The sequence below is a fragment of the Argopecten irradians genome, chromosome 1 (genome assembly GCF_041381155.1).
Source record: "Argopecten irradians isolate NY chromosome 1, Ai_NY, whole genome shotgun sequence".
Lineage (NCBI taxonomy): Eukaryota > Metazoa > Mollusca > Bivalvia > Pectinida > Pectinidae > Argopecten > Argopecten irradians.
The window spans coordinates 4811925-4827017 of NC_091134.1; the positions used below are offsets into that span (position 1 = coordinate 4811925).

At 34.8% G+C, this 15093-nt stretch overlaps 1 pseudogene; it reads right to left on the minus strand.

Moving 5' to 3' along the window:
* Positions 1-1141: 1141 nt before the first annotated feature.
* On the minus strand, positions 1142-12006 carry LOC138315784 (uncharacterized; annotated as a pseudogene).
* Positions 12007-15093: the final 3087 nt, after the last annotated feature.

Below are 15093 nucleotides of genomic sequence, written 5' to 3' on the forward strand. Positions count from 1 at the left end.
TTTTGTAAACATATTCTTCGATTTTTCACTGATTTAATACTAAGGGCCACAAGCGAATTCCTTGTGTGCGCAGACTTAACGGACAGCTTTGTAATACTGTAAACCGCTTTATTTCCACGAGCTATAAAATTTTTGCGTACCTTCGCGATGGCGATCCAACTCGAATTAAAATGTTTTGTGAATAAGTTTATAAAGCGTACAGTCACTATGAAGACTACACGATTGTAAGTGAGAATATTTGGTCGCGAATTCATTTATTCGGGATTATGTTGAGATATGGAATATTGTATACTCAAAATTCTCATATTTGCATATAACAGACTTATCTGCCCTTGTGTGTAGGTATTGATTGTGACGTCATGTGTTTGCGAGCGTAAAGTCATACTTTTCGGAGAAAACGACGTGAATTGCGCTCAAAAAATATTGATGTAACAATCGATACCTACCCGCAAGGGAGGTAATTCTACTGAAGCACAAAAGAGATAGGTAATGGTGTATAAATATTTTGTTGTACAGTGTAAATAGAAAACATTAATGTGAATTTAGACAGCTCATCGCGAAACTTACAAAATATTGTATTGCAGTGTCTTGTCTTTACGGATTTGTGAGATGTTAATGTGACCGGTTATTAAATAAAAACAATAATATGGTGTGTAGTCTGTTGAGTACTGTATATTAATGCTATGTGTTTATTTGATAAGTATTGTGTCAGATTTCGTAAAACCATTTGAAAATAATTTGCAGTTCTATAGCGAAATTGTTGCTCTTTTGAAATCAGACAGAAAAATTACCTGTCCGTTTTCTTACATTTTTCGCCCTTTTAAATATTTGTTATTTTTCAATATTTTGATATTTTAATACAAGTGCTTAAATTACCATGAAATATAAAGTTATAAAGTGACCAAAGTGTATTCCATTCAAAAACAACGAGCCAGATTAATTGCAAAAATTCGCTCGAAACAGCAAAAATGCTACAGATATTGATACATTTTATTTGAAAATCACAAGACGTCTGTGATCTAGGTCGAAACGAGACTGAAAACTCAAGAGATTCGGATCCTTTAATATTTCCCTTTTTGATTAAAATTATGTTATTAATAAAAGCAACAGGTCGTATCAGAAAGGAAAACTAAAAAAAAAGGATTGTTGTAATTTTATTTGATCATTCACTTGTATGTGTTTCTCTTTCTGTCCAGTGCCGTCATCATTTAATTAAAGATACTCCGCCGCCGACAGAGCATGAATAATATTCATTATTTGAACAATAATTGGAGTTTAATCGTGTATATATATGTCTAATTAAAGTGAATGGTCGGGCAAAGAAAACCAGTCTAAATGAGTTCATTGGCCTTCCAAATGTTCTCACATATTAGAACGACGGTCAAGTTCTGCTTACGTTGCCCTGTTCTGACCATTGAAATAACTCTTTGAAAGCGAGGCTGCGTGGAAATGTAACCACGGACATAGTCAGTCGGAAGGATGTTTTAGGATTCCTAAACTATAAATTAATTTCTTCACATGCAGAGAGTTTTTGACGGGAGATTTTATTTTTCTATTCCAAATAATACCGGATACATTCACACCATTTTTACCAACTTTAACTCTCCTTGCCCGACTGTTTACTTTAGCACAAAAAATAATGTAAAATAAAATGGTACATGCGCAATCAATACTTCATTCCATATAGAATATGGTGCCATGGAATTTTTTGGGGATGCAATTAATTATTTTTCACATTTTTAACTTTAAGCAAAATTAGAAGCTCAAACTTTTCAATGGTGGTAATGGTGTACAGTAAGTTACTTTTGTAACTGAAGAAAAATACTAAATCGTCTGCTCCTGTTTTCGAAAGTGAAAAAATACCATGTGTCGGCGGTGGATCATCTTTAAAGAATACTATGTTGGGAATAGTACATATGTTGCTAGGATAACATCGTCGACCTAAAGTTAGTACCTCGTAATTATCCCAGGCCTGTGTTAGTATTGCACCCTAGATCCATAAATAATGAGTTACTGATGAAATGTCGGAGGAGCAAGTTCGTCAGTGTACTATCAATCATTAAACTCATAAGTATTATCATTAGCTTCAACACTACGCAATAACTCAAACTTTGACATGTCTGTTCATATGCACGATTTCCCATTGTTTCATCCAGGGCCCTGTGATGGTTGTATCCAATTCGGGGTCTTCAGCACTCTATAACACAAATTTACTAAAACGTAAGCGCCACACCAAATAACAGTAAAAGATGAAAACACGATAAAGGCACAGGTCGTAATGAGAAGAAAAAAAAACACTTCGCAATTTTGACCTATGAGAAATACAAATAGTAAAAAAATAGTATTGGAACCTGCAAAAGGCCTATAATTAAACAAACGATAATAGAAACATTTTAATCATCTTAATAGTTTTCAGTATTAATTTTCATAATGAAAATATATTATAGGCAGATTACATAAGAAATAAAATGTCTGTTTCCATCCTCGGTACTATGAAGTCATTAGCCCCTGTGTAACCAAATCATATTTTGTATGGTACATGCTTCACTTCGTAGGTATACTTATATACAACTAAATTGATAAAAAGTGTGTATGCATCGGGCCTAACCTTAGGTGTTTCTGTTGACTCGTAGATTGTTGTGTTGTTTGTAAATTCTGGCAAAATATGCTAAATAAATGTACATTCAGTCGACAGGGTCCATACATCTGTTACCAATCAACCATACCATTATGTGTACTAATGCCTATAGTAGATTCGACAAAAGCATACATATCGCTTCTTTTTTGACCTTGTCATACAAATGGCGGTTAAACAGGAGCCAATACCTTAAGTACAATAGCATTGTAAGATACCTCCACAAGTCCGGTGACCGAGGCCTGCTGTTGGGCGTTCCTGTCCACAGAGTCGAAGGTTTCCCAGTCTATGTGGAGATTGGGGTTTTCTGATGTCCTCATAACGATCTTCTCCTTAAGACCCCACATTCCGCTCGGAGTGTCAGGACGCTGCCATCTTAAATCTACCGTCCACCGAATCTGAGAGGTCGTGTTCGGGAGGCTTCACGTATTATTGAAAACAAAGAAAGACTATTGAATGAAACACATTTTCACATATTGCCGAGAACCAAATTACATCATAATATTTCTCTTATCGTTAATATCGTTGAAATTCCATGTGTCATAACTTTACGCAGATAAGCAAATAAAGTATGTAGGTTATACCTAAGATACAAAAGATTGTCTTACCTACGGTGGGGTATCATGTTGGAGAAGAGAACCATCCCTCCAAACGGTATCGGGGTTACCTGCCTATCTTTGGATAAGTCCACACCTTTTGTAACAGAGTATTATATTCTATTTTGACATAAAGTAAGAAAAATATTTTATTTTGTTTGCTTAAAGCTAAAGAATAAATTACTTATTTTGTAATCATCACTAATTTTGTTTTTTATATTGTTACCTAAAGTTCGGTTCATCTCATCTTCCTCCAGTATGGTGTACCATGTCCCTCCGGAACAACATTGGTGGGTAGCTACCTTCCCCAGCCTGTGGCCTCCCTTTACAAACTGTAAAAACAATTAAAAAAACCATTTAATACCACGCATATACCTTATCATAATTGGTAACCATGTGCTCTGTCGTCTATGACCTTCAACTTGTTGTGTCCCCTTGCAGAAAAAAATCGTCAGCCCATCAATTATTTACTCTTATCTATTTGTCAAATGGTTTGTATTTATTTTTTGTTTATTAAGTCGGAATGGAAATAAATATCCGTAAATGTTTTCTCTTTTAATCTTTTAAATCTACTGGTTACGAGATTATAACAGTAGTTATAAATGCATGCAGAAGAGTTAATCTTTGAAGAATAATGACGTTTAAAGAGAGTGTTCATATGTGAATCTGACCGGTAGGCAGTAAATATACTGGTCTGGTCTGATAATTTATCATTGGTATGGAAAAGACAAACTATATAGTCAATCTGGGATATTAAGAATTACGTATTTAAACTTTGAAACTAGAAGATTGACATATACCTCCATACACCCATTATCAAAGTTTGTATCCACGAAAGGTATCCATGCCGTCGGAATGAGGATGTTATACGAGTCTTTGTCCATGTAGGCAGAGTCTGAGAAGATAAATTAAAGGGTAATACATTTTAACTACATACGAATGATGCGATGTGTAAATGTTCGGGAGAGAGGTGTTGCCAGAAGGTACAATATCACAAATATACCATTGCTTGGTAAGCATGCATTATTATATCACCTTGATGCCAAGGAACTGTAGTGTCTTCATCATTTGGAATTTTAGCACGAAGATTCCATACAGGGTTTCCCGCGATATTAGGACCAATCAACTGCTCAATGACGTTCAGTAGTCTTTCATTGGTCCAAAGTCGTTTCAAAGCCTGAAACATGAACAAATACTGAAGCATAACATCTCACAACTATACAATAAAAAAAAATTTAAAAAAAAATTAAAAAAATTCTGTATGAAATCAACATAATGAACATCATTCTTTCTCTTATTCTTAAAAATTAAAACACTGTTAAAGCTTGATATAAAAATGAAGACATAAGCTAAATGCTAGAAAATAAAGAAACCGGCTAAAAAGGAAAAGGCAGATATCATTTAAAATTCTACTATCTAAAAGTACAAGAATTATGAAACAAAAGCATTAGACGAGTGAGCATTTAGACTTCAATTCACGGCCTTCCTTTCATTAATAACATCAGATGAACTTAACACAGTACAACACGCCCGGATTTCTTAAATTTATTTCATACACACTGTTTCTATTTTTGGTGCAGGTCGTCCTAGACTGATCTACAAAATGTACATAGTTTACATAACATTTCAGATCATCGGATTTATGTACTCAGAGTTTCAAAGAAATAGGTTTTCGTTTCCAAACCTAAGTTATGGATGGGGCAAGTTAGAATATTCTCACTGAGCTGATTTAACAGAATTGTCATCAGTTGTTCATAGGGTAATATACATTTTATCAACATAATAAATGAAAGGTATCAAACGTTTATAAAATCATTCAGATGAATATGAACCAGAATAAAGACATTTGTAGAAGGAGCATTGACCGATCGCCAGCCACGCCTCGTGCTCGCACTCGCACGTGTAACTGCCGTTCAATGCCGGTGAAAATGTCGTACCATATAACCGCCAATCATCATCGTTAATATAAGTGCAGGAGCTAACGAGATTACTAGTAGACTGAAATGCTTACTTATAGTGCACATACTTGATTACAATCAAGTAAAACCGCCATAAATGTTTAGATTAATACAAAAACATTATCATGAAAAATCTATAAACCATCGTAATTTACATTGCGCATAGAAATATGAAACTCATGAAACTGATAACTACATGTTGTATTGTTCACAAAATATGTATACAACTATAACATTTATATTTAAGGCCAGTTTAGATAAAGATAAAGATTGTGTTCCTGATTAAGTTTTTTTCCTGAAAGATACAAATATAACTAGAACTGTCGCCAGACGATTAATCCCCGCGCTGCACAAATAGTAATAACTCCATAAATAGAGACTACAGAACCAATTGATTTCCCATAGACGACCATGTTAACTGTCAAGGTTAAATGGAGTTTTCAAGTCTGGTTACCTGTGACTAATTTTGAAGATTGGCATCTCGCATACCTGTGAATTAAAAGAAATTAAGACCTACCTTTTTGCTAAACTTTTATGTGGGATGCCATCTTATGTTGAATTCCGCACCAAAAATTGACCAAAATATTCATGAAATTCCAATATTGATTACCTCCCCCTGTCAGAAACAGACCAGACAGTATTTTATAAATTCTATATTGGTTTCTTTTGGTTTATATTTATGTATATAGTGTGCATCCTTTTTCCAGAAAAGTCTGTTTACCATTTTCATGTCTGTATTTGTTTTGCACAAAGGTTTTTAGCCTATTTGCTAAACGAAATAAAGATATATATATATTTATAAAATGTCTTTACATATTTCACATCTACATGTCCATCCCACATTTTAAACATTTGAAACTTATGCGCCATGATTACCCAATCAGCAGGCTCCGAAACATTCACATCTTTGTGAAATCTTGTGCCCACAAGGGAATTTCCATGAATCTATTTTTGGTTTGATTCTGCGGTCCCTATAGATGATATTGCAGAACCCTTTATAGTCAGTGTTCTGTGTACCTAGTATCAAAATTTGTCAAGTAGTTAGGGAGTTAACTGAACAAAGTTGTGTCTACAGACAGACGGACGGACAAACGGATTACAGTATTCCAGTATATTTCCCTAACTTCGTTGCAGGGGGTATTATATAAATACTACCTGTATTAAAGGGTAACACTAGGCAGTGTCACCCTCTAATGCAGGTAGTATTCATTTTATTATACCAAAAGTCTAGAAACAAGACTAGCTTTCAAGTATTTGCAATCTATTGAAACATTTTAACTGATTTTAGCAAAAGTCGAAAATTCACCGTCAGCAGTAAAATAGCATATCAGCTTCTACTCAGTAGCGCTTATTACTATTGCATTGTAAAAGAGAATACTCAAAATAAGCATTTAGTGAAATATTCTGTTATCTTGTCTCCTGCGTTTGTTAAAATCTTAACGTTTTTGGAAATCTCAATGAATTTTGGTTTCGTCCGGTCGTTTGTATACCACTTTAGCAACGTCACGAAGACGATTGCAATCGCATGTCTTCCGTTCACCTAATCAACGACGGGATTAATAAAAACCAACACACAGCGTTTGGGTGGTAAGCGAAAAGATGTAAACGGAAAATTCCGTACTTAATTTGAAAAGAAAACATTGATTAACAGACTAATTTGGCAAAAATATTACTAATACGTCCAGATGAATTTTGAAGCGTCGCTTTAAAAACAAAGATTGCGTCGAAAGAAGAAACGAGTGAGCATCTTTTCGGACGGTAATATTATACAGTTGTTTCATGCCTTTTAAGTCAACAGTCAAAACTCATTCCCGGGGTGTTGGGACCAACCCTATGAACTGTTTCCCGAGGCCGGCCTGGACCATCAGGTTGGTCCCAACACCTCGGTAAAGAGTTTTGAATGCTGACTGAAAAGGCATGACACAACTGTATACTGTCAAAAATACACTGTAGCTGGGGGTCGTTACGAACGTATCTATTGTCTTCTGTTGTTATAATGCTAACCGCCGTGTGATAGTGTAAAATATCAAATATCTCTCGATCAATCAGACTATAGGATTCTTACTTAAGGTATGATAATTCAATTTTGCTTGTTACAAGCATTTTCATCTGCTTAAAATATTTCTTTATCAGCCCATAAATGAAAAAATGGCGTCGCCGTTCGTAACGTCGCTTCTGATAGGCTGAGATGACGGCGTAATAATTTCATAGACAAAAGAGTCCCAAAATGATTTTTTAATATTTTAGATTTTTTAGATTATCTTTATTAATTGAATTATAAGGAGTAATTTGAATAGATATTTTATGTTATGGAGATATAACACAAAAATCTGAGTGTACTCTCATCATAAAGCGCTTCGCTGTTTATTTAGAGTACACTCAAGATTTTTCTGTTATATCTCCATAACATAAAAAATCTATTCAAGTTAATCCTTAAAGATGCTCCACCGCTGACAAATGGTATTTTTTCCAGTTAAAAAGTTTGAGCTTCTAATTTTAATTCAAGTTAAAAATATGAAAAAATAATAAATTGCATCCCGAAAAAATTCCGTAGCACTATATCCTATATGGAATGAACTACTGATTGCGCATGCACCAAAGGCGAAATAAAATATTTTATATTATCTTTTGTTTTAATTAGGCATATATACAAATGAAGAATATCATTTATGCTCTGTCGGCGGTGGAGCATCTTTAAATAAACTTAATTATGGTGAGTGGTCTTACAGGCCCAACACGCTCCTGAAACAAAAGTAACGCCAAAATATCTCTATCCATGGCCTAAGATAAAGTTACAACACCAACAAATGCTAGATTTTCTGTGTAATCGGTGTTAATAATGACGGTTCATTTCGCTGTTTTACCGAGTACAATGTAGGGTAGAGATAGTCAACTACTGAGTGGTAATTAGGACGACGCCGGAAGCATCAAAGGAAAACTTGATATTTGATTTATATTTTTTAGTTGTTCATGAAATGACGATAAGTGCTCAATTAACGGTAAGATAATATTTTTCAATGTTTGTAGCATGATGATTTGATAAAACTTCTAACTTCTAGCAATTATAACCCTACCTCAGGTAGCCGAGCTGTTTTGATCACTAGAATATTAGCACCGGGAAAATCCTCATTCATTTGTATAAGCCTTTCGTGAAATCCAAGGTTCTCGTATAAATCTGAAGAAGATAACACATTCTGATGATAATTGGATTAATCTAGTCTCATTGGCATAATGAATGACACATTTCTATGGACATCAACTAGAGACACTAATATCTTGCTAATAATGAATGGAAATAGGATGTTATGGTCGGCAAACGGGAGAAAATGTGTTGTTTTTTTTAATATAATACCAAGTCGGATGACAACAACAAGCTATTCATTCTCCGAAGTAAACAAAACAATCAACCTTAAAGTGAATATGTCGGGCAAAGAAAACCAGTAGTGAGCCAGGGAGGACGTTTTAGAATTTCCATTAGAGTGTGTTTTAGAAGATGTACTGTGTCTCGTCGTCGTAGTGAAGATAATATCAAACAATTCTGAAACCCTTCATACCTGATAGATAGAGTGTGTTTTAGAAGATGTACTGTCTCTCGTCGTAGTGAAGATAATATCAAACAATTCTGAACCCTTCATACCTGATAGAGTGTGTTTTAGAAGATGTACTGTCTCTCGTCGTAGTGAAGATAATATCAAACAATTCTGAGACCCTTCATACCTGATAGAGTGTGTTTTAGAAGATGTACTGTCTCTCGTCGTAGTGAAGATAATATCAAACAATTCTGAGACCCTTCATACCTGATAGAGTGTGTTTTAGAAGATGTACTGTCTCTCGTCATAGTGAAGATAATATCAAACAATTCTGAAACCCTTTCATACCTGATAGAGTGTGTTTTAGAAGATGTACTGTCTCTCGTCGTAGTGAAGATAATATCAAACAATTCTGAGACCCTTCATACCTGATAGAGTGTGTTTTAGAAGATGTTCTGTCTCTCGTCGTAGTGAAGATAATATCAAACAATTCTGAGACCCTTCATACCTGATAGAGTGTGTTTTAGAAGATGTACTGTCTCTCGTCGTAGTGAAGATAATATCAAACAATTCTGAGACCCTTCATACCTGATAGAGTGTGTTTTAGAAGATGTACTGTCTCTCGTCGTAGTGAAGATAATATCAAACAATTCTGAGACCCTTCATACCTGATAGAGTGTGTTTTAGAAGATGTACTGTCTCTCGTCGTAGTGAAGATAATATCAAACAATTCTGAAACCCTTCATACCTGATAGAGTGTGTTTTAGAAGATGTACTGTCTCTCGTCGTAGTGAAGATAATATCAAACAATTCTGAAACCCTTCATACCTGATAGAGTGTGTTTTAGAAGATGTACTGTCTCTCGTCGTAGTGAAGATAATATCAAACAATTCTGAAACCCTTCATACCTGATAGAGTGTGTTTTAGAAGATGTACTGTCTCTCGTCGTAGTGAAGATAATATCAAACAATTCTGAGACCCTTCATACCTGATAGAGTGTGTTTTAGAAGATGTACTGTCTCTCGTCGTAGTGAAGATAATATCAAACAATTCTGAAACCCTTCATACCTGATAGAGTGTGTTTTAGAAGATGTACTGTCTCTCGTCGTAGTGAAGATAATATCAAACAATTCTGAGACCCTTCATACCTGATAGAGTGTGTTTTAGAAGATGTACTGTCTCTCGTCGTAGTGAAGATAATATCAAACAATTCTGAGACCCTTCATACCTGATAGAGTGTGTTTTAGAAGATGTACTGTCTCTCGTCGTAGTGAAGATAATATCAAACAATTCTGAAACCCTTCATACCTGATAGAGTGTGTTTTAGAAGATGTACTGTCTCTCGTCGTAGTGAAGATAATATCAAACAATTCTGAACCTCATACTTGGTTTTAAGTGTAGTCTTCGCGTAGTGAAGAAATATCAAAATTCTGAAACCCTTCATACCTGATAGAGTGTGTTTTAGAAGATGTACTGTCTCTCATCGTAGTGAAGATAATATCAAACAATTCTGAAACCTTTCATACCTGATATAACTATTGGTATATCTTGAGTCTTTCTTTATTGTTTGCTTCATCGTTATTTACGTCATTTCCATGAATGGCCACTGGATGACCTGTATCATTTCAGTGATCAAAGATATCCGGACTATTTGGAGAATACGTATTACTATGAGACCCTCACGGCTTCACCGCCTAGTGTTCGGCAGCCCTATAGTATACCCATCCTCGGTGCCAGGTGTACCACATTGGGCCGCATTTGCTTTGATTCTAATAAATATTTCTAAAGCTTTCCACAAATGAACAATCGTGTTCAAGTTATCGGCAACCATGTGAAAGTGAACCAAAAAACAAGAAAATTATAGATATCGGCCTGGATATGAACTCAAGCAAGGCACATGTAAGCTAGCCTTCACATGCATAGATACAGGACATTGCTTTAGCAGACGACTATTACGTAAGCTTGGAAACAAGCATATCATATGAAACATGTATAATAAACAAACTTAAACAATGAACGCATTTAACAAAATTGAAAGTAATCACGCATTTAAAGTTATGTAGAAATTGCGAGTAGTACTAAATATATCATAATTTATCAAGAACATACATCATTTGCGTCCTTGAAGTCTACCAAATTATACCCGAGGTATGTTTTGAGGCACAAAATTCTATTGCATTCGCCGGGTTTTAGGCGGAGCCATTCAAATGACCATGATTTAGGTAATGAATAATTCATGAGACCACGGCAAATGCAGCCTATGATCCCAGGGGTTTATAAGCGATAGTGTGGCGTACATCTGGGGCCTTATTTGGAGTAATTACAACATAACATAACTTTCGATCAGAGTTTCTGTATTTAATCTGATAATAACAATACAGTTCAATTAGCAATTGTTTATCAATTTGATTACTTATGTACTTTACAAAGAAGTGGAATAATATAAATATTTTACATACGTCCTCAAAGTATTTCCGGATAATATGGTCCGGGAGTTGTCCTGGTTTCTTCACCTCAGATGGAGTCGACATGGCCGGTATTGTAAATACCTCAGGCCAGGCTCCATCAGAACATCCCGGGAATTCTCCTGGCATATTGAGGTCACCGTCTAAGAAGCAGAAGGCATTAAATTATATAAAATATAACAAAAAAATGATTGGTGTGTAGAACAGTTGAGTTAAAACTTCGTTATCAGTCAATCTGTGTGTTTTATCAGACTGTAAACACTACACAATGTCAAGGTCATTTCTAGTTTGATATATCGCATGCATTATACGATAACATGATAAAAAATTTCATTTTCATATACATGTAAATATTGTAAATATTGAATTTATGCGACCAACTAGTACATATATGTACTGTACATATTAATAATACAACAGGAAAAAAACATGCAGGTAATGACACTTTATACATAGGCTTATAATATTGTGTTTAACAAATGTCTTATCTCGAAGATCTTAACACTATAACAATTTACTAATGGCATCCCTTATTATATCTTTCGGATCTCTTCTATATCCAACACCACAGAGAATCGTCAATGGTATCTTATCACCATAATCTATTGTGCTCCTGTGTCCAATAATATCTGAAAGTTTTATCAGCTGTAGAAATGGCCACTAGATATAGTTAACTCTGATGAAATGGTTATCCCAACCGAAAGCTCTCCTTAACGAACTTGACGTCTTTGAAACCTAGGCAATTACGACATCTGTAGCCACTGTATTTAACCTCAATTTGCCAAGCATTTTCCGTAGAAAACTAAATTAAAAAATACTGTTTGGTTAACAGTGTTTAGAAACCTCATTGGTATTTGCCTAAAATAGCATAACATTTTGACCGGGAATAAATTGAGAAACCTAATCGTTCATTTTCCTGATAGAGTTTAGTTATGTTACGGGTATAAGGATATTTAAGAAAATATAAAGATTTGTATGTGTGCGTATTTAATTTATTCTTTCTACCAGTATCTGTCTTTGGTATACCGTTGAGGCCCACAGAAAATCTGACATGTCACTAACACTTCCGGAGATAATATCTTCCCAGCGTATCCACTGTCTGTGTCTCTCGTCTTCCATGGTTCCTTGGTGGGTACATTTCTATTAATCGCTTCCTTGTTGGTGTGGTGATCCCTGTATCAAAAGTCGAGGGATCTTTTAATCGCTCGGCTATAGCATACATGTTTCCTCTTTCTTTACTGCCAATGTCCATAACTCAAGGACATCCTAAACTAAAGAAATTATATCAATATTGATGAAACATTAGCGTCAGAGTCCTATCTTTGAGCTGAGGGTTATACTTGTTCTTGTCATCCGAGACGGTCTTGCCTTTTGCGATTGCCATTTAACAAGTATCTACATGTTTTCTGGTGGATACGGTGACACCCAAAGCCGAAGACCGAGGGTCCTATCACATTCGAGGTTTGATAAATCACAGTATCCACCTTAAAACAGGCTGGTATGTGGTTTATTATATATATATAACATGTGATTTCTTCGACTACGTGCATTTCATCTATCTTCCCTTGGTAGTGAGTAGCTAGCCCCTCTCCCCGATGTTGAGTGGTCCTTTTGATAAATCCCGAAAAAATCACCACATTATACTTTTTACTGACTAGATGAAATTTTAAGCACTTTACAAACACAAATATTAGCTTCTACCATACCCCCTGCAAATATTAGCTTCTACCATACCCCCTGCAAATATTAGCTTCTACCATACCCCCTGCAAATATTAGCTTCTACCATACCCCCTGCAAATATTAGCTTCTCATACCATATTAGCTTCTACCCCCCTGCAAATATTAGCTTCTACCATACCCCCTGCAAATATTAGCTTCTACCATACCCCCTGCAAATATTAGCTTCTACCATACCCCCTGCAAATATTAGCTTCTACCATACCCCCTGCAAATATTAGCTTCTACCATACCCCCTGTAAATATTAGCTTCTACCATACCCCCTGCAAATATTAGCTTCTACCATACCCCCTGCAAATATTAGCTTCTACCATACCCCCTGTAAATATTAGCTCTACCATACCCGAATTACTCTACCATACCCCCTGCAAATATTAGCTTCTACTACCCCTACCCCCTGCAAATATTAGCTTCTACCATACCCCCTGCAAATATTAGCTTCTACCATACCCCCTGCAAATATTAGCTTCTACCATACCCCTGCGGCAAAGTTAGCTGGATATATATGATTCAGATCGTACGTCGGTATGCACTATCTTCTACTTCTACTAATTTGTGGCAATGATCCCTTTACAGGCAATAACCTTTCACCTACTGGAATCAGTTCTAGTTTATTCAGATTCAGAAGAATTTCAAAGGTGGTGTTCAAGCTTATGTTAAAAATCCCATAGAAACTGCCCACAGCCCAATGCTCTTGAAACTTTGCATATTGTAAGTACTTCTAGTTGTCCCTTTAAAATGACACTACTTTTTCCTTTTGTGATTTAAAAAGGCCCAAAGGGCCTGAATTCTTTGTACTCATTGTCATTAAAACTAACTGCACAAACATGCCAAAAAAAGTTAGCATTTGTGAAATATTCTACATTTATTTTATTCATTTATCACTTGAGTAGATCGTATACTTTATATTTAAGTCATTTCTTTTAGATTTTTAACGGAAAATTTTGTTTGAAATAATATTTTTTACGGAAAAGTAACACTTTTTGGAAAAAATGAAAACAAAACATTGCTCTTTGTCATCTCATTTCACCCTGTTACTGGTTTTGTCCACAATTTTACCCCCAATTAAAAATACTCCCATGACATTTTCTGTCTATGTGTAAATTTGGTTCAAAATTAAAATCCGGGAAAACTGTTTTTGAGTGACTTAAAAATAAAGAGTGCATGTAGCAACGGACCACTTCTTTGTAAGTATACCTAGTTATACATTTCCATTTTATGATTCCAGAGTCCGATATAAGTGAGAATCAGTGTACAGTAATCATTTTTGATGCTAAATATCATAGTGACACCTTTTTAAATATTGGTTGCCATGGTAACAAAACGGAGGCTTCTGATTGGCTGAAATTTAAATGATGTTAGAATTAAGTGAAAATTGGTATATAGAGGTTACAATGTATGTTGAATAACATGGTAACACTTTCAAAAATATTGGTTGCCATGGAAACAAAATGGAGGGCTCTGATTGGTTTAAATTTAGATATTGTCAGATTTAAGTGAAAATTGGTATATATGGGTTATAAAATATGCTGAATAACCTTCAATCCCTTTTTAAAAGATTGGTTACCATGGAAACAAAATGGAGGCCTCTGATTGGTTGAAATTTAGATATTATTAGATATTAGTGAAAATTGGTACGTATGGGTTATGGGTTATGCCGAATGAGATAGTAACAGTTTTAAATACATTGTTTTGCAAAAAAAAGCTGTCAAAATTAAGATTGTAGCCTTTGTGGTGCTGGTATTATTTTTAAATTATACATATTTTATTTGAAAATCAAATGTAACTCTGTTTCCCTCTTTAATCATGTTTAATTCAATTTAAAATAGTTTCTATCTAAATAAGAGAGATGGATAATCTTAAATTGTATCTTTTGCGTTTAAGTTGCTGACGAAATTATATTTCTTTCCAATAATTATTTGATTTCTGATATGAAATGCCAAATATTTCGAGCAAAGCCAATATCCTCAATTTTTATCCTGACAAAAATTTGATGTTTTTTTGCTTGAAAATCAATTTGTCGTTAAAATAATTCGTAAATATCATTATAAATGGATCTGAAATAAAGAATGAAGTATCTTTTATTAACACAAATAATTAAAAATAAAATTTTATGTTCAAAATATGGACACAAGGGGTCCCCTTGCCGTATACCCAAAGTTAATTTTA